Consider the following 18428-nt stretch of genomic DNA (forward strand, 5'->3'; position numbering starts at 1 on the left):
TTTACAGTATTATCTCGCAATACTTACCTTACTGTACGTACTTTTTATAATAACAAGTCTTGCAATTGTGGCAATTCATTTCTCTTGTACGAGAAGAAAGACTGTTCAATAAATGTTAACCCTTTATTGACAAACGCCCGTCTCTCTATTCTCTACATATTGTGAAAGTAAACTGCACTAATTTGACTGAGTAAAATAACTGTCTATTGTTTCACACGACCCTAGAGATTGACTCTTGATCTGAGGAGCAAAGTTGTCATGTTGCACGGTTGTTGGAAAACTGAATCCCTTCTTGTCTGTGCCAGGGAAGCTGATCACTTCCTATTTCAGTCAAGAAAGTTTCCAGTGACCTCTGAGCTAGTTGGTAACAAACCCAATTAAGTTTAGCATAGTCAGTAGAGGCCTGGAAGATCCGCACTTCTACGTCGATACTACTGTTTACGTTATTCCAATGCGCAGGGCCTAGTGGGAAACTAGGAACTACACTACATTGTGAAGTGAAAAATAAAGGATGGATTTAGGCCCAGATCTCTGTACTGGGGTGAATGTATGACATTGTTCTGCATTCTGTCCATCAACTGTGGTTTTTGCATTTGTCACCCCGAGTGGGATGGGTATGCTCAGACGTGAGTCCCATGCTCTCCACACCACTGGATTCAAGCAAGCCGGGCTGAAGACGGCTGGAATGCCAGAAACCGGTCCTCGGAGGCTTGTTTCCGGTCCAGGGAAGGCATGGCTTGGCAGTTCGGGCTGGACTGTTCCTATGAGGCACAGGGCCAGACTGATTTGTATATGGCCATGTCTGAACTGGGGTGGTGTGAAGTGCAAAAAAACGATGGCTTTAGGCCCAGATCTCTGTACTGCGGTGAATGTATGACATTGTTCTGCATTCTGTCCATCAGCTGTGGTTTTTGCATTTGTCACCCCGAGTGGGATGGGTATGCTCAGACGGGAGTCCCATGCTCTCCACACCACTGGATTCAAGCAAGCCGGGCTGAAGACGGCTGGAATGCCAGAAACGGGTCCTCTGAAGCTTATTTCCGGTCCAGGGAAGGCATGGCTTGGCAGTTCGGGCTGGACTGTTCCCATGAGGCACAGGGTCAGACTGATTTGCATATGGCCATGTCTCGACTGGGGTGGTGTGGAGTGTAAAAAAATGATGGATTTAGGCCTAGATCTCTGTACTGGGGTGAATGTATGACATTGCTCTGAATTCTGTCCATCAACTGTGGTTTTTGCATTTGTCACCCCGAGTGGGATGGGTATGCTCAGACGTGAGTCCCATGCTCTCCACACCACTGGATTCAAGCAAGCCGGGCTGAAGACGGCTGGAATGCCAGAAACCGGTCCTCGGAAGCTTGTTTCCGGTCCAGGGAAGGCATGGCTTGGCAGTTCGGGCTGGACTGTTCCCATGAGGCACAGGGTCAGACTGATTTGCATATGGCCATGTCTGAACTGGGGTGGTGCGGAAAGCAAAAAAATGATGGATTTAGGCCCAGATCTCTGTACTGGGGTGAATGTATGACATTGTTCTGCATTCTGTCCATCAACTGTGGTTTTTGCATTTGTCACCCCGAGTGGGATGGGTATGCTCAGACGTGAGTCCCATGCTCTCCACACCACTGGATTCAAGAAAGCCGGGCTGAAGACGGCTGGAATGCCAGAAACCGGTCCTCGGAAGCTTGTTTCCGGTCCAGGGAAGGCATGGCTTGGCAGTTCGGGCTGGACTGTTCCCATGAGGCACAGGGTCAGACTGATTTGCATATGGCCATGTCTGAACTGGGGTGGTGTGGAGTGCAAAAAAACGATGGATTTAGGCCCAGATCTCTGTACTGGGGTGAATGTATGACATTGTTCTGCATCTGTCCATCAACTGTGGTTTTTGCATTTGTCACCCCGAGTGGGATGGGTATGCTCAGACGTGAGTCCCATGCTCTCCACACCACTGGATTCAAGAAAGCCGGGCTGAAGACGGCTGGAATGCCAGAAACCGGTCCTCGGAAGCTTGTTTCTGGTCCAGGGAAGGCACGGTTTGGCCAGTTCGGGCTGGACTATTCCTATGAGGCACACGGTCTGACTGATTTGCATATGGCCATGTCTGAACTGGGGTGTTGTTGTTGCGTGCTTATCTAGGATCCTGATCGATACTGTGACCTTATGCCCCTATTCGGCTATAAATCCATTTATTCCCTATATTGGCATAACCGTTCAAGTACAATATTCAGAAAGTCATCTCTGGCCTCACACGAACAGAGCCACATTCCAGAATAGTTTTCTTTGCAACTTCCTTTGCAACCAATTAGTGCAATGACAGAGCAGAAGTCACTATCTGAGATTCCTAGATTAACACTCCGAGTTCTTCAACAAGATAAAAACTCAGCAAACCTGGAAATCCCCGCTTGCTGTGTTTTGATTAGTAATGGAACTCTAATGAGCAACTGATAGCTATCACTTCCTAGTGACATCTTTAATTGACGTCTTATGTCCAGCAAACTTACGTCAAACCAGGCACCTTTCAGGTATAAATATTACCAATGTTGCCTTAAGCAATTGCCTGTTGCTAGCTGTCTGGAGCCCCCCTGTTGCTGCAGCCTGTTGCCCGTCGCCTGAAGCTGCTGATACCATTATCGCTGCTAAAGCGCGAACGATGGTGTGGTGAGCTTAGGAGCTGAACAGCCGTCCCTCTGCGAAGAGCCCAGCAGATGCCAGCTGCCCGCGGACGCTGTCCCCCCTCCTTCTCCTCCTCGACGCGCTGAAGAAGAGACGCTGTCTTTCTCCTGCCGAGAAATCCAGCTCCAGCGTTTCTGGTCTACCCTTGCGGGTGACTGGGATACCGAGTTTCCCTGAAGGAGATACCAGACCTCCATCATTCTATTCAGAGGTATGGTGTTGACTAAACCCTTAGTGAGAATTCTTGAAGCAAACCTTGGCAAAACCAACTTAACTTAAAGCTACTTACTTACTCCCCTCCCACGTGTTAGGCTTAGGTCAGGCACACTGGGGTAGGCTTAGTTAGAAGCACCAGTTGAGTATTTTAGCCTAATGTATATATGACTGTATATATGTTTTATTACTTTTAAACCATTGTATGGCTAAGAAACCATATCAATGCTTTTACAGTATTATCTCGCAATACTTACCTTACTGTACGTACTTTTTATAATAACAAGTCTTGCAATTGTGGCAATTCATTTCTCTTGTACGAGAAGAAAGACTGTTCAATAAATGTTAACCCTTTATTGACAAACGCCCGTCTCTCTATTCTCTACATATTGTGAAAGTAAACTGCACTAATTTGACTGAGTAAAATAACTGTCTATTGTTTCACACGACCCTAGAGATTGACTCTTGATCTGAGGAGCAAAGTTGTCATGTTGCACGGTTGTTGGAAAACTGAATCCCTTCTTGTCTGTGCCAGGGAAGCTGATCACTTCCTATTTCAGTCAAGAAAGTTTCCAGTGACCTCTGAGCTAGTTGGTAACAAACCCAATTAAGTTTAGCATAGTCAGTAGAGGCCTGGAAGATCCGCACTTCTACGTCGATACTACTGTTTACGTTATTCCAATGCGCAGGGCCTAGTGGGAAACTAGGAACTACACTACATTGTGAAGTGAAAAATAAAGGATGGATTTAGGCCCAGATCTCTGTACTGGGGTGAATGTATGACATTGTTCTGCATTCTGTCCATCAACTGTGGTTTTTGCATTTGTCACCCCGAGTGGGATGGGTATGCTCAGACGTGAGTCCCATGCTCTCCACAACACTAGATTCAAGCAAGCCGGGTTGAAGACAGCTGGAATGCCAGAAACGTGTCCTCTGAAGCTTGTTTCCGGTCCAGGGAATGCATGGCTTGGCAGTTCGGGCCGGACTTTTCCCATGAGGCACAGGATCAGACTGATTTGCATATGGCCATGTCTGAACTGGGGTGGTGTGGAGTGCAATAAAACAATGGATTTAGGCCCAGATATCTGTACTGGGGTGAATGTATGACATTGTTCTGCATTCTGTCCATCAACTGTGGTTTTTGCATTTGTCACCCCGAGTGGGATGGGTATGCTCAGACGTGAGTCCCATGCTCTCCACACCACTGGATTCAAGCAAGCCGGGCTGAAGACGGCTGGAATGCCAGAAACAGGTCCTCGGAAGCTTGTTTCCGGTCCAGGGAAGGCATGGCTTGGCAGTTCGGGCAGGACTGTTCACATGAGGCACAGGGTCAGACTGATTTGCATATGGCCATGTCTGAACTGAGGTGGTGTGGAGTGCAAACAAACGATAGATTTAGGCCCAGATCTCTGTACTGGGGTGAATGTATGACATTGTTCTGCATTCTGTCCATCAACTGTGGTTTTTGCATTTGTCACCCCGAGTGGGATGGGTATGCTCAGACGTGAGTTCCATGCTCTCCACACCACTGGATTCAAGCAAGCCGGGCTGAAGATGGCTGGAATGCCAGAAACCGGTCCTCGGAAGCTTGTTTCCGGTCCAGGGAAGGCATGGCTTGGCAGTTCGGGCTGGACTGTTCCCATGAGGCACAGGGTCAGACTGATTTGCATATGGCCATGTCTGAACTGGGGTGGTGTGGAGTGCAGAAAAACGATGGATTTAGGCCCAGATCTCTGTACTGGGATGAATGTATGACATTGTTCTGCATTCTATCCATCAACTGTGGTTTTTGCATTTGTCACCCCGAGTGGGATGGGTATGTACAGACGTGAGTCCCATGATCTCCACACCACTGGACTCAAACAAGCCGGGCTGAAGACGGCTGGAATGCCAGAAACCGGTCCTTGGAAGCTTGTTTCCGGTCCAGGGAAGGCATGGCTTGGCAGTTCGGGCTGGACTGTTCCTATGAGGCACAGGGTCAGACTGATTTGCATATGGCCATGTCTGAACTGGGGTGGTGTGAAGTGCAAAAAAACGATGGATTTAGGTGCAGATCTCTGTACTGCTGTGAATGTATGACATTGTTCTGCATTCTGTCCATCAACTGTGGTTTTTGCATTTGTCACCCCGAGTGGGATGGGTATGCTGAGACGTGAGTCCCATGTTCTCCACACTACTGGATTCAAGCAAGCCGGGCTGAAGACGGCTGGAATGCCAGAAACCGGTCCTCTGAAGCTTGTTTCCAGTCCAGGGAAGGCATGGCTTGGCAGTTCGGGCTGGACTGTTCCCATGAGGCACAGGGTCAGACTGATTTGCATATGGTCATGTCTGAACTGGGGTGGTGTGGAGTGCAAAAAAACGATGGATTTAGACCCAGATCTCTGTACTGGGGTGAATGTATGACATTGTTCTGCATTCTGTCCATCATCTGTGGTTTTTGCATTTGTCACCCCGAGTGGGATGGGTATGCTCAGACGTGAGTCCCATGCTCTCCACAACACTGGATTCAAGCAAGCCGGGCTGCAGACGGCTGGAATGCCAGAAACCGTTCCTCGGAACTTGTTTCCGGTCCAAAGAAGGCATGGCTTGGCAGTTCGGGCTGGACTTTTCCCATGAGGCACAGGGTCAGACTGATTTGCATATGGCCATGTCTGAACTGGGATGGTGTGGAGTGTAAAAAAACGATGGATTTAGGCCCAGATCTCTGTACTGGGGTGAATGTATGACATTGTTCTGCATTCTGTCCATCAACTGTGGTTTTTGCATTTGTCACCCCGAGTGGGATGGGTATGCTCAGACGTGAGTTCCATGCTCTCCACACCACTGGATTCAAGCAAGCCGGGCTGAAGATGGCTGGAATGCCAGAAACCGGTCCTCGGAGGCTTGTTTCCGGTCCAGGGAAGGCATGGCTTGGCAGTTCGGGCTGGACTGTTCCTATGAGGCACAGGGCCAGACTGATTTGTATATGGCCATGTCTGAGCTGGGGTGGTGTGAAGTGCAAAAAAACGATGGCTTTAGGCCCAGATCTCTGTACTGCGGTGAATGTATGACATTGTTCTGCATTCTGTCCATCAACTGTGGTTTTTGCATTTGTCACCCCGAGTGGGATGGGTATGCTCAGACGGGAGTCCCATGCTCTCCACACCACTGGATTCAAGCAAGCCGGGCTGAAGACGGCTGGAATGCCAGAAACGGGTCCTCTGAAGCTTATTTCCGGTCCAGGGAAGGCATGGCTTGGCAGTTCGGGCTGGACTGTTCCCATGAGGCACAGGGTCAGACTGATTTGCATATGGCCATGTCTCGACTGGGGTGGTGTGGAGTGTAAAAAAATGATGGATTTAGGCCTAGATCTCTGTACTGGGGTGAATGTATGACATTGTTCTGAATTCTGTCCATCAACTGTGGTTTTTGCATTTGTCACCCCGAGTGGGATGGGTATGCTGAGACGTGAGTCCCATGTTCTCCACACTACTGGATTCAAGCAAGCCGGGCTGAAGACGGCTGGAATGCCAGAAACAGGTCTTCGGAAGCTTGTTTCCAGTCCAGGGAAGGTATGGCTTGGCAGTTCGGGCTGGACTGTTCCCATGAAGCACAGGGGCAGACTGATTTGCATATGGCCATGTCTGAACTGGGGTGGTGTGGACTGCAAAAAAACGATGGATTTAGGCCCAGATCTCTGTACTGGGGTGAATGTATGACATTGTTCTGCATTCTGTCCATCAACTGTGGTTTTTGCATTTGTCACCCGGAGTGGGATGGGTATGCTCAGACGTGAATCCCATGCTCTCCACAACACTGGATTCAAGCAAGCCGGGCTGCAGACGGCTGGAATGCCAGAAACCGTTCCTCGGAACTTGTTTCCGGTCCAGGGAAGGCATGGCTTGGCAGTTCGGGCTGGACTTTTCCCACGAGGCACAGGGTCAGACTGATTTGCATATGGCCATGTTTGAACTGGGGTGGTGTGGAGTGCAAAAAAACGATGGATTTAGGCCCAGATCTCTGTAATGGGGCGAATGTATGAAATTGTTCTGCATTCTGTCCATCAACTGTGGTTTTTGCATTTGTCACCCCGAGTGGGATGGGTATGCTCAGACGTGAGTCCCATGCTCTCCACACCACTGGATTCAAGCAATCCGGGCTGAAGACGGCTGGAATGCCAGAAACAAGTCCTCGGAAGCTTGTTTCCATTCCAGGGAAGGCATGGCTTGGCAGTTCGGGCTGGACTGTTCCCATGAGGCACAGGGTCAGACTGATTTGCATATGGCCATGTCTGAACTGGGGTGGTGTGGAGTGCAAAAAAAAACATGGATTTAGGCCCAGATCTCTGTACTGGGGTGAATGTATGACATTGTTCTGCATTCTGTCCATCAACTGTGGTTTTTGCATTTGTCACCCCGAGTGGGATGGGTATGCTTAGACTTGAGTCCCATGCTCTCCACACCACTGGATTCAAGCAAGTCGGGCTGAAGACGGCTGGAATGCCAGAAACCGATCCTCAGAAGCTTGTTTCCGGTCCAGGGAAGGCATGGCTTGGCAGTTCGGGCTGGACTGTTCCCATGAGGCACAGGGTCAGACTGATTTGCATATGGCCATGTCTGAACTGGGGTGGTGTGAAGTGCAAAAAAACGATGGATTTAGGCCCAGATCTCTGTACTGCGGTGATTGTATGACATTGTTCTGCATTCTGTCCATCAACTGTGGTTTTTGCATTTGTCACCCCGAGTGGGATGGGTATGCTCAGAAGTGAGTCCCATGCTCTCTACACCACTGGATTCAAGCAAGCCGGGCTGAAGACGGCTGGAATGCCAAAAACCGGTCCTTGGAAGCTTGTTTCCTGTCCAGGGAAGGCATGGCTTGGCAGTTCGGTCTGGACTGTTCCCATGAGGCACAGGGTCAGACTGATTTGCATATGGCCATGTCTGAACTGGGGTGGTGTGGAGTGCAAAAAAACGAGGGATTTAGGCCCAGATCTCTGTACTGGGGTGAATGTATGACATTGTTCTGCATTCTGTCCATCAACTGTGGTTTTTGCATTTGTCACCCCGAGTGGGATGGGTATGCTGAGACATGAGTCCCATGCTCTCCACACCACTGGATTCAAGCAAGCCGGGCTGAAGACGGCTGGAATGCCAAACAGGTCCTCGGAAGCTTGTTTCCGGTCCAGGGAAGGCATGGCTTGGCAGTTCGGGCTGGACTGTTCCCATGAGGCACAGGGTCAGACTGATTTGCATATGGCCATGTCTGAACTGGGGTGGTGTGGAGTGCAAAAAAACGATGGATTTAGGCCCAGATCTCTGTACTGGGGTGAATGTATGACATTGTTCTGCATTCTGTCCATCAACTGTGGTTTTTGCATTTGTCACCCCGAGTGGGATGGGTATGCTCAGACGTGAGTCCCATGCTCTTGTCAGGCCTTGCGACGTTACTCCTCAGGATGGGCTTGATGCTGATAGGGGGCCCACCTCTAGATCATCCCAAGTCTGGCTCTTAAACCACAGACTGTTAAGGAGATCAAGCGGGGGAAAAAGATAGATAGTCCGGAGGGGAACCGCTGGGCAACTGGAGCAGGAACCTGTAACATACAAAACAGGGAATCAATGGAAGAGCGGCGCTAACTCTATCTATTTTCTGCGATCATTGGTATATCCGCCACCCACCTGAATAATCTTGTAAGTGATGAGAAAATGAAGAGTGACAGGTAAGGCTTCTTCTCAATTCTCAGAGTGTCCTGTGCAAAAGATATAAAGAAGACCATAAATGTGCCCCCTTTGTCCCACCACTAGATAAAAGGTTTCAATCTTCCCCTGAGTTAAGGAAAACCATTCACCACATACCCTCTGCGAACAGGAAGATGACCTAAAGCAATAATGAGGATGCCCTTCGCTTGTCACAGTGTACATAAATGAGAGAACGGTCCCCTCCGATAGTTTGGTTACTGAGTAGTACCGATAGGTACTTCAAATACCCCAAAAGTATCTCAACCACAGCAAACGGGAGTCAATTAGGGTACTTCCATATGAATACAGCAACTGAAAAAATGCCCAGTTAAAGATAGCACCAAATGAATGAAAAGCACTCCTCTGCAGATACGTCTCTGCAAGGAACAGAAAAGACCTCCTGATTAAATGTTGCACACAAGAAAACAAAAGCGTCAAAATCCTGAACCTTTCAGACTCAGCCGAGTCGGAAGAGGTATGAGTTAATTACACTTGTAGCTCAAACGATAAACAAATGTTCCCCGAAGAGTGGGGAAAACCTGCAGCCGGTACTCTGGAAACGAAGTGGGCGCTTCCTAAGCCCCTCCAAAGTATCCACCCAGGTTTCGACGGATCCTGTGTCCCACGGACACGAACAAACAGCAAACGATGCGGGCGCTTCCTAAGCCCCACCTATTAATCCCAAGGCTCCGAACTTCTGTCCGACACGAGCTTCACCACAGCCCGTCCGGAACGAACAATAAAGCACAGAGCAGGTCGCACAACCACCAAGCCAAAACAGGAAGGAATAATCGGCAAAGTCCCTTCCGCTACCGCCAGGATATCCCGTTTCCCAGGCGCGCATCGTCATCTGACGCGCCGCGTTAGGAAACATGGGTAATGTAGTCTTTACATACGTAAGTTACTTTCGCAATTGCAGGCAGTGATTTACCGGAGGCCGGGAAACCTGACAGAACACCCCCCTTCACAAGATTCACTGACTGCCACCAGGTTTACCAGGATGCAACAAATGAAATTTCTTAACCAGTCTAGGAGCATGAACAGCACCCGCAGGTTCCCAAGAGTCTTCCTCAGGCCCATAGCCCTTCCATGCCACCAGATACTGGAGCTGACCTCTCACCTTACGTGCATCTAGAATGCCCCTCACCTCATATTCAACGTCCTGCTGCACTCTCACAGGTTCAGGGCCTTTAGCCCGAGGGCCCATTGCGGGTTTGAGCAGGGACACGTGGAAAACAGGATGAATCCGGAAATGTCCCGGGAGGCTCAGTTTCACAGCCACAGGGTTGATGTGACGAAGCACCTGGTAAGGGCCAATGAACCTGGGGTTGAATACACTGTATTTGCGGAAGCGAATATTTCTAGTGGACAGCCATACCCAATCTCCCTTGGCATACAGAGGACAAGCCTTCCGATGTTTATCGGCCTGCGCTTTGTATTTCCCTTTAGCTCTCTCTAGGTTCACCCTTGCTAGTCGTACTGTTTCCCGTAACCGGACCAACCTAGACTGTAACTGAGGGATCGGGACCTCGGAGGATGAAACGCTCAAAGGGGTAAATCTAGGGTGAAACCCGTAGGTGCAGAAAAATGGGGTATAGGAAGTCGAAGAATGAACCGCATCATTGTAAGACACCTCCGCAGTCCACAACCAATCAACCCAAGCCTCAGTAGTGGTATCCACAAAGCATCTCAAGTATTGCTTGAGTGTTTGGTTTAACCTCTCGGTTTGCCCGTCAGTTTGTGGATGAAAGCTGGTGGACAAGGAAGGGGCAATGCCCATCCTATCACACCACACTTTCCAAAACCTAGCAGTGAACTGGGCTCCCCTGTCTGACACTATGACTTTAGGCAATCCGTGTAACCGAACTACATGAAGGAGCAATAGGTGAGCAAGTTGGCTGGCAGTTGGGACCCCTTTGCATGCAATAAAGTGGCCCAGCTTAGTCAAATAGTCCACAACCACCAATATGGCAGTCATCCCCCGATCTTTGGGAAGACCCACCACAAAGTCCACAGAAAAGCTCTCCCAGGGACTCACAGGAGTAGGCATGCTTCGCAAAAGTCCTTGTGTTGGACGATGATCACTCTTAGCCTTAGAACATATGTCACATCGCTGAACCCATGCAAAGACATCAGGACAGATGGTAGGCCACCAATACAGACGTAGCATCTTTTCCAAGGTTTTCTTTCCTCCTGTGTGTCCAGCACACGGTAGATCAGGACACCATTGAAAAGCTTGTCTTCTTAGAGCTACCGTAGGCAGTAATATCTGAGTTCCTCTTCTCGGCAATCCTTGTCGAATCTTCCACTCAGGATGTAGACGAATCCAGGTCTTCCAACTAAAGGTTTGCATCCCTCTTTTTACTTTATGGAGAAACTCATCAGTGTGTATAGTCCCTATCACTTTCTTGGGGTCAATGATGCTTTTTTCTTGTGCCACTTCCATGGACGAGCTGTGTTCCTGACGCGAGAGTGCATCCGCCTTCCGATTATCACAACCTGGACGAAACGTCACCGTGAAGTGGAATTCGGCAAAAAACAACATCCAACGTAGTTGTCGAGGCGTAAGATGCCTAGCGGCTCGCATAAACTGTAAGTTGCGGTGATCAGTGTACACCGTGATTTGTTGTGATGCTCCCATCAACCAATGCCTCCATTCAGCGAAGGCGTCCTTAATTGCTAGCAGCTCTTTTTCCGCAATGGTGTAATTACGCTCTGCGCTGTTTAGTTTCCGCGACATGAAGGCAATGGGATGGAGATGTCCTGTATTTTCATTCCGTTGGGAGAGCACCGCACCAACCGCTACTTCGGAGGCATCTGCTTCCACCACAAACGGGAGGGTCGGATCGGCGTGGGTTAGCACAGGAGCAGTCATGAAAGCTGTTTTCAAGCGTTCAAAAGCCGTCTGTTCCTCCACACCCCACACATAAGGAGTGTTCTTCCTGGTGAGCTTAGTAAGCGGAGTCACCATGTCCGAGAAATGAGCAATGAACCTCCTATAAAAGTTGGCAAAACCAAGGAGTCTTTGGATGTCTTTGACGTTGCGAGGGCTTGGCCATTCCATGATTGCCCGTACTTTTCGGTCAGCCATAAGTTGCCCGGAGGGAGTGAGCATGACTCCAAGAAATTCAACTGTAGTGACGTGAAATTCGCACTTCGTCAGCTTACAATATAGATGGTTCTGTTGCAAGGCGCGAAGGACTTGGCCGACATGTCTTTGATGTTCCTGCACTCCATTTGAGTAAATCAGAATGTCATCTATGTAGACGACCACAAAGATGTCTAAAAAGTCTCGCAATACCTCATTCAAAAAAAATTGAAAGGAGGCTGGGGCGTTGCAGAGCCCGAAGGGCATCACTAGGTATTCAAATAGTCCGTACCGCGTTTTAAACGCGGTCTTCCACTCATCACCGCTTCTTACTCGTACCAGATGGTAGGCTCCCCTGAGGTCCAGTTTGGTGTATATATTGGCAGATCGTACTTGCTCAAGCAATACTGGTATCAAGGGGAGCGGGTACTGGTTTTTGATCGTGATGGCATTCAAGGCCCTGTAATCGATGCAGCATCGGAGTTCCCCGTTGGCTTTAGGGATGAAAAACAGTGGGGAAGCAGCTGGGGATCTGGAGGGACGTATGAAACCCAATTTAAGCAGGTCATCCAAATACTCCCGGAGGTGTGCCGTTTCAGGTTGGGATAAAGCATAAATCCTACCACAAGGAACCACGGACCCTGGCGTCAAATCAATACGGCAATCGTATTCGCGATGTGGAGGGAGGACTTCTGCTTTTGCTTTGCTGAATACCTCCTCATACTCCCTATAACACTGAGGTAACTCTACTTCCTTCTCCGCAGCCGTGGAAATGTAATGAGTAGTGGCTAAGGTCAGGGAAGGTCGAGACGTCTCTCTCAGGCAATGGGTTTGGCAATAGGTGGAATGAAACTGTACTGAGTGATCCGTCCAGCTAATAGTGGGCTCATGTTTTTTCAGCCACGGGAGTCCCAAAATAACCCCGTAGGTCGGAGCATGAATGAGGTTGAAGGTGATGTTTTCTGTATGGTCATCTCCATACCACATTTCATATTCTGGCGTATGTTGAGTGATTGGGCCGGATTCCAGTTCATGACCGTCAACCGCCAACACAGCCTCCGGAACAGATTTGGTAACGGGAACAACTCCCAACCGCCGGGCTTCTGCTAAGTCCATAAAGCATCCAGTGGCCCCAGAGTCAATCATCGCTCGAATGGTCTTGGGGTTGTTGTCTATCCACAACTCCAGGGTCAGGAAGAACAGGCGGTTTCCTACATCTTCTTCTTCGGTTACGGAAGGGATGAAGTGAGTGCTCGAGTTTCTCCCTTCTGCTAAACTCAAGCGTTGGAGTTTTCCGACCCCTTCTCCACTGTGGATACTGCCACCTGTCCTGAACGATAACGACTGCCCTTGGGTTTCACAGGGCATTCCCTTAAGAAGTGTCCTTTCTTCCCACAATAGAGGCAGAGCCCAAACTTACGACAATGCTCTCTTTCATTCGGGGTTAATGACGCCCGCACAACCCCAATCTCCATGGATTCCACTTTCCCTTCAGATTTTTCCCCAGTGGCGGTCTTCTCACCCACGAGGACTGGGCGGTCTTTTCTGCATTGTTCTCCTTTGCGTTCCCGGAGGCGGTGGTCCAAGCGTAGAGCTAAATCAATAAAAGCAGCGCACGTCGTAGGCTGAGGCTCTACTTGAGCGATAACATCCTTAAGATTGTCTGTGAGCCCCTGGTAGAACAGAACCATCTGTTTTGCTTCAGGCCAATCGGTCTCAGCGATTAACCTCCTAAAGTGGTTAAGGTAAGTAACTAAATCAGAGGAACCCTGTTTTAGCACAAGCAATTCTTTATCTGCTGAAAAAGTTTCAGCCCTCCGGTCAAAGGTCTTCTCAAACTCAGATCTAAATAGGTCCCAATCATATAGAATAGCATCATTATTCCTCACTATGGGAACCGCCCACTGAGCCGCCTCTCCCCCTAGGTACGAGATCAAAAAGGAAACCCTGGATTGGTTAGTCAAAAAACACTTCGGTTTACACGTGAAGTGCAACAATACTTGAGTCATGAATACTTGTACTTTTTTCCTATCACCTAAAAACCGTTCTGGGGGGGCCAAGGGAACAGGAGAAGGCATTTCCACCACCACTGAGGCAGGTTGAGAGGCTGAGACCCCTGCATCAAACGGGTTACGTTGTGCGGCGTCAAATCGAGCCTGCAGTGCGGCTGTTTCTTGACGGGAAGTGGCTAGTTCTGTTTGCACTAAGGCCAGTGCTGCTAGAACATCATCTAAGGTGGCCATCCTATATTCAATCCCACCAGGAGGAGAAGAACTCGTGGGCCGATTATTCTGTCAGGCCTTGCGACGTTACTCCTCAGGATGGGCTTGATGCTGATAGGGGGCCCACCTCTAGATCATCCCAAGTCTGGCTCTTAAACCACAGACTGTTAAGGAGATCAAGCGGGGGAAAAAGATAGATAGTCCGGAGGGGAACCGCTGGGCAACTGGAGCAGGAACCTGTAACATACAAAACAGGGAATCAATGGAAGAGCGGTGCTAACTCTATCTATTTTCTGCGATCATTGGTATATCCGCCACCCACCTGAATAATCTTGTAAGTGATGAGAAAATGAAGAGTGACAGGTAAGGCTTCTTCTCATTCTCAGAGTGTCCTGTGCAAAAGATATAAAGAAGACCATAAATGTGCCCCCTTTGTCCCACCACTAGATAAAGGGTTTCAATCTTCCCCTGAGTTAAGGAAAACCATTCACCACATACCCTCTGCGAACAGGAAGATGACCTAAAGCAATAATGAGGATGCCCTTCGCTTGTCACAGTGTACATAAATGAGAGAACGGTCCCCTCCGATAGTTTGGTTACTGAGTAGTACCGATAGGTACTTCAAATACCCCAAAAGTATCTCAACCACAGCAAACGGGAGTCAATTAGGGTACTTCCATATGAATACAGCAACTGAAAAAATGCCCAGTTAAAGATAGCACCAAATGAATGAAAAGCACTCCTCTGCAGATACGTCTCTGCAAGGAACAGAAAAGACCTCCTGATTAAATGTTGCACACAAGAAAACAAAAGCGTCAAAATCCTGAACCTTTCAGACTCAGCCGAGTCGGAAGAGGTATGAGTTAATTACACTTGTAGCTCAAACGATAAACAAATGTTCCCCGAAGAGTGGGGAAAACCTGCAGCCGGTACTCTGGAAACGAAGTGGGCGCTTCCTAAGCCCCTCCAAAGTATCCACCCAGGTTTCGACGGATCCTGTGTCCCACGGACACGAACAAACAGCAAACGATGCGGGCGCTTCCTAAGCCCCACCTATTAATCCCAAGGCTCCGAACTTCTGTCCGACACGAGCTTCACCACAGCCCGTCCGGAACGAACAATAAAGCACAGAGCAGGTCGCACAACCACCAAGCCAAAACAGGAAGGAATAATCGGCAAAGTCCCTTCCGCTACCGCCAGGATATCCCGTTTCCCAGGCGCGCATCGTCATCTGACGCGCCGCGTTAGGAAACATGGGTAATGTAGTCTTTACATACGTAAGTTACTTTCGCAATTGCAGGCAGTGATTTACCGGAGGCCGGGAAACCTGACAGCTCTTCACAACACTGGATTCAAGCAAGCCGGGCTGAAGATGGCTGGAATGCCAGAAACCATTCCTCGGAAGCTTGTTTCCGGTCCAGGGAAGGCATGGCTTGGCAGTTTGGGCTAGACTGTTCCCATGAGGCACAGGGTCAGACTGATTTGCATATGGCTATGTCTGAACTGGGGTGGTGTGGAGTGCAAAAAAACAATGGATTTAGGCCCAGATCTCTGTACTGGGGTGAATGTATGACAGTGTTCTGCATTCTGTCCATCAACTGTGGTTTTTGCATATCTAGGACCCTAATTAAATATTCCCGATGTATGCCCTCATGTGGTTATAACAAATCATACCCTTATAAAGGCATAAGAATCAAATCCATATTTAGTAATAGCCAATGCAAACCAAGTACAGCAAGGCTATTTCCTTAGACTCCTAGAAAGTACAACGAGTTCTTACAACAAACCAAACCTCCAGCAACCTGGGAATTCCCCATGCTTTTGTTTTGATTTGTCCTAGAACTCCTGCGAGCACTGAAAGAACGGCCAGTTCCTAGTGACATCTTTTATTGACGTCTTATGTCCAAACACGGCACCTTCCAGGTATAAATATACCAGCGTTTGCCTTAAGCAGCACACAGTGGTGTGGAGCAGAGCGGCTATCTACTTATCCGAAGCCCAGCTGATGCGAGTGCCGAAGGAAGCCATCCCTCCCATTTTGACGCACTGAGAAAGACGCTGTCTTTTTCTCCTGCCGAGAAAATCCAGCTCCAGTGTTTCCAGTCACCCTTGCGGGTTACTGGGAGATCGAGTCCTGAGAGCGAGATACAAAACCTCCTTCATTCTAAAACCAATGTACGGAGCTGATTAGATCCTTAGAGAATTCTTGAGTCAGATTCTTGGCAAAAACTAACTTAACTTAAACTGCAGCTCACTTACTCCTTCCCACGTACTAGGTTTAGGTTAGGTACATCAGGGTAGGCGTATTTAGAAGCACCAGTTGAGTACGTTTAGTCAAACTTTTATATTATATGTAACTGTATATATTTTATACCTTTTAATTATCATACGGCTCAGAAACCATATCAATGCTTTTACAGTATTATTTCATAATACTCCTTTTACTGTATGCATTTTACTTTATAACAAGTATTGCAATTGTGGCAATTCATTTCTCTTGCATGAGAAAGAAGACTGCTCAATAAAAAACAGCTTTTATTGAAAACGCCCGTCTCTCTATTTCTCTGCACTCTGGTGAAACTAAGTATGCATGATTGACTGAGTGAAATAGCTATCTATTGTTTTCACATGACTCTGGAGATATACTCCTTATTCTGGGGGAGAAAAGTTGTCATGTTTATGCGGTTGTCAGAAGCTGAATCCCTTCTTGTCTAATCAGGGAAGTTCACTCCTCCCTGTTCATTCAAGAAAGTTTCTAGTGACCTCTGAGCTAGCTGGAAAACCTAAATAAGGTCTAACATATTCAATAGAGACCTAGTCGACCTCAGTCCTACATCTAAACTATTGTTTATGTTATTCCAATGCGCAGAGCCTATTGGGAAAATAGGAACTACACTACAGGAGGGCTCTTCTCAAAATGAGCACCTCAGTGCCCTGGTGCACTATTTGTCAGTCTACAATCAGGAGCAGTTTTCCGCCCCAGAGGTGATACTTCTGGCAGATTTTAATATACACCCTTGCTTGAGGGACTGTTATAATGGCGAGTATGGAGGGTCACCGGGGGAGGGAGTCCCGCATTTTGAGCACAGTAAAGAGGGGGAGGCCCTTGAGGCCCTCCTCTCATACATGAAACTATTTGAACCAGGTATTGGTGAGGGAGAGGAAAGAGCTGCCACCTTTATAGGGCGAGGCGCAAATTCCGTTATTGACTACATTTTTTTTATCCCCTGTTGTCCTAGCTAAATCTTTAAGCTATAGAGTAGTGACCTCAACTTTCAGCGATCACAACCCTGTTCTGCTTGAGGCTGATCTTGGCGTCTTTAGGGTGCAAAATGACTCAAGGGGGGGGGCGACTAGGCACCTATCGGCCACTGATCAGGGGAGACGAATCAAATGGAACAGGGTTGTCCCTGAAGTCTTTTTCGAGGACCTTGCCACCAAATGCGAGACCAACCTGGCTATCTGCTTGGATGGTACTGCTGCAGAGGCCCACGTTGTGGAAGCTTATGTTGCGGTATGCAAGCAGATCGCCAAAGATTTAGAGATGGGCGTTAGTACACAACCAAGGAAGGTCCTTAAATGGTTTGACAATAACTGCTCAAAGGCCCATAGCGACTTATCCAAGGTGCTTAAGAACAAGCCAAGGAATAGAGCTCTAATAGCTCAACCCCGCAAGGAGTACAAAATTGCCATTTGCTCTCGCAAACGCCATATCAACGAGGAGGCCTGGGAAAACCTTCAATCCGCTGAGACAGTAGGAAATTCTGGGCCATTATTAATCAGCCTTTCTTCTCAGAACAGGAGAACGTAGACACGGACTGTATTATCCCTGACGACAGTTGGCTCCAACATTTTAAGAGCATTTATGACCTAGATCAGAGGGGATCAACACCGGCCCCCACAGCTGTTGAACGGCATGCATTACCGCTAAGGTTTGACTCAGCTGAGGTAGAAAAAGTGATTAGAGAGACAACTAGACACAAGGCTCCAGGACCAGATGGGGTACCTGCAGATTTGTACATTACATATCCACAGTTTTGGGCAAAGATCCTGGCAAATGTGTTCAATGCGGTACCCACAGCAGGTTTCCCTCCCTCTTGGTCTTCCTCTGTGATAGTACCAATTTTAAAGAAGGGGAATAGAGGGGACCCCTCCTGTTATAGGCCAATCTCACTGCTTGACTCTGCCGTTAAAATCCTGGGTAGGGTAATTCTTCAGAGAGTGAGGGACTGGCTTACGGGCAGGGGGGTGCTCTCTAACCTTCAGTACGGTTTTAGAGAACATAGGGGTACCATGGACCAATGTTTAAATTTACACCTCCTTATAAGCAAATATACTGTGGCCAGGGAGGGTTTTTTATATTTAGGTTTCATGGATCTTTCTTCGGCATTTGATTTAGTTAACCGCTCAAAATTATGGTTTATTTTACATGAGATCGGTTTAGATGCATCTTTGGTCAATTTTTTGAGGGATCTTCACCAGGACCTTTCTGCCTCTGTTAGGGTCACAAGGGATGGC

Source organism: Lissotriton vulgaris, chromosome 3_1, assembly GCF_964263255.1.
Source record: "Lissotriton vulgaris chromosome 3_1, aLisVul1.2, whole genome shotgun sequence".
In the NCBI taxonomy this organism is placed as follows: domain Eukaryota; kingdom Metazoa; phylum Chordata; class Amphibia; order Caudata; family Salamandridae; genus Lissotriton; species Lissotriton vulgaris.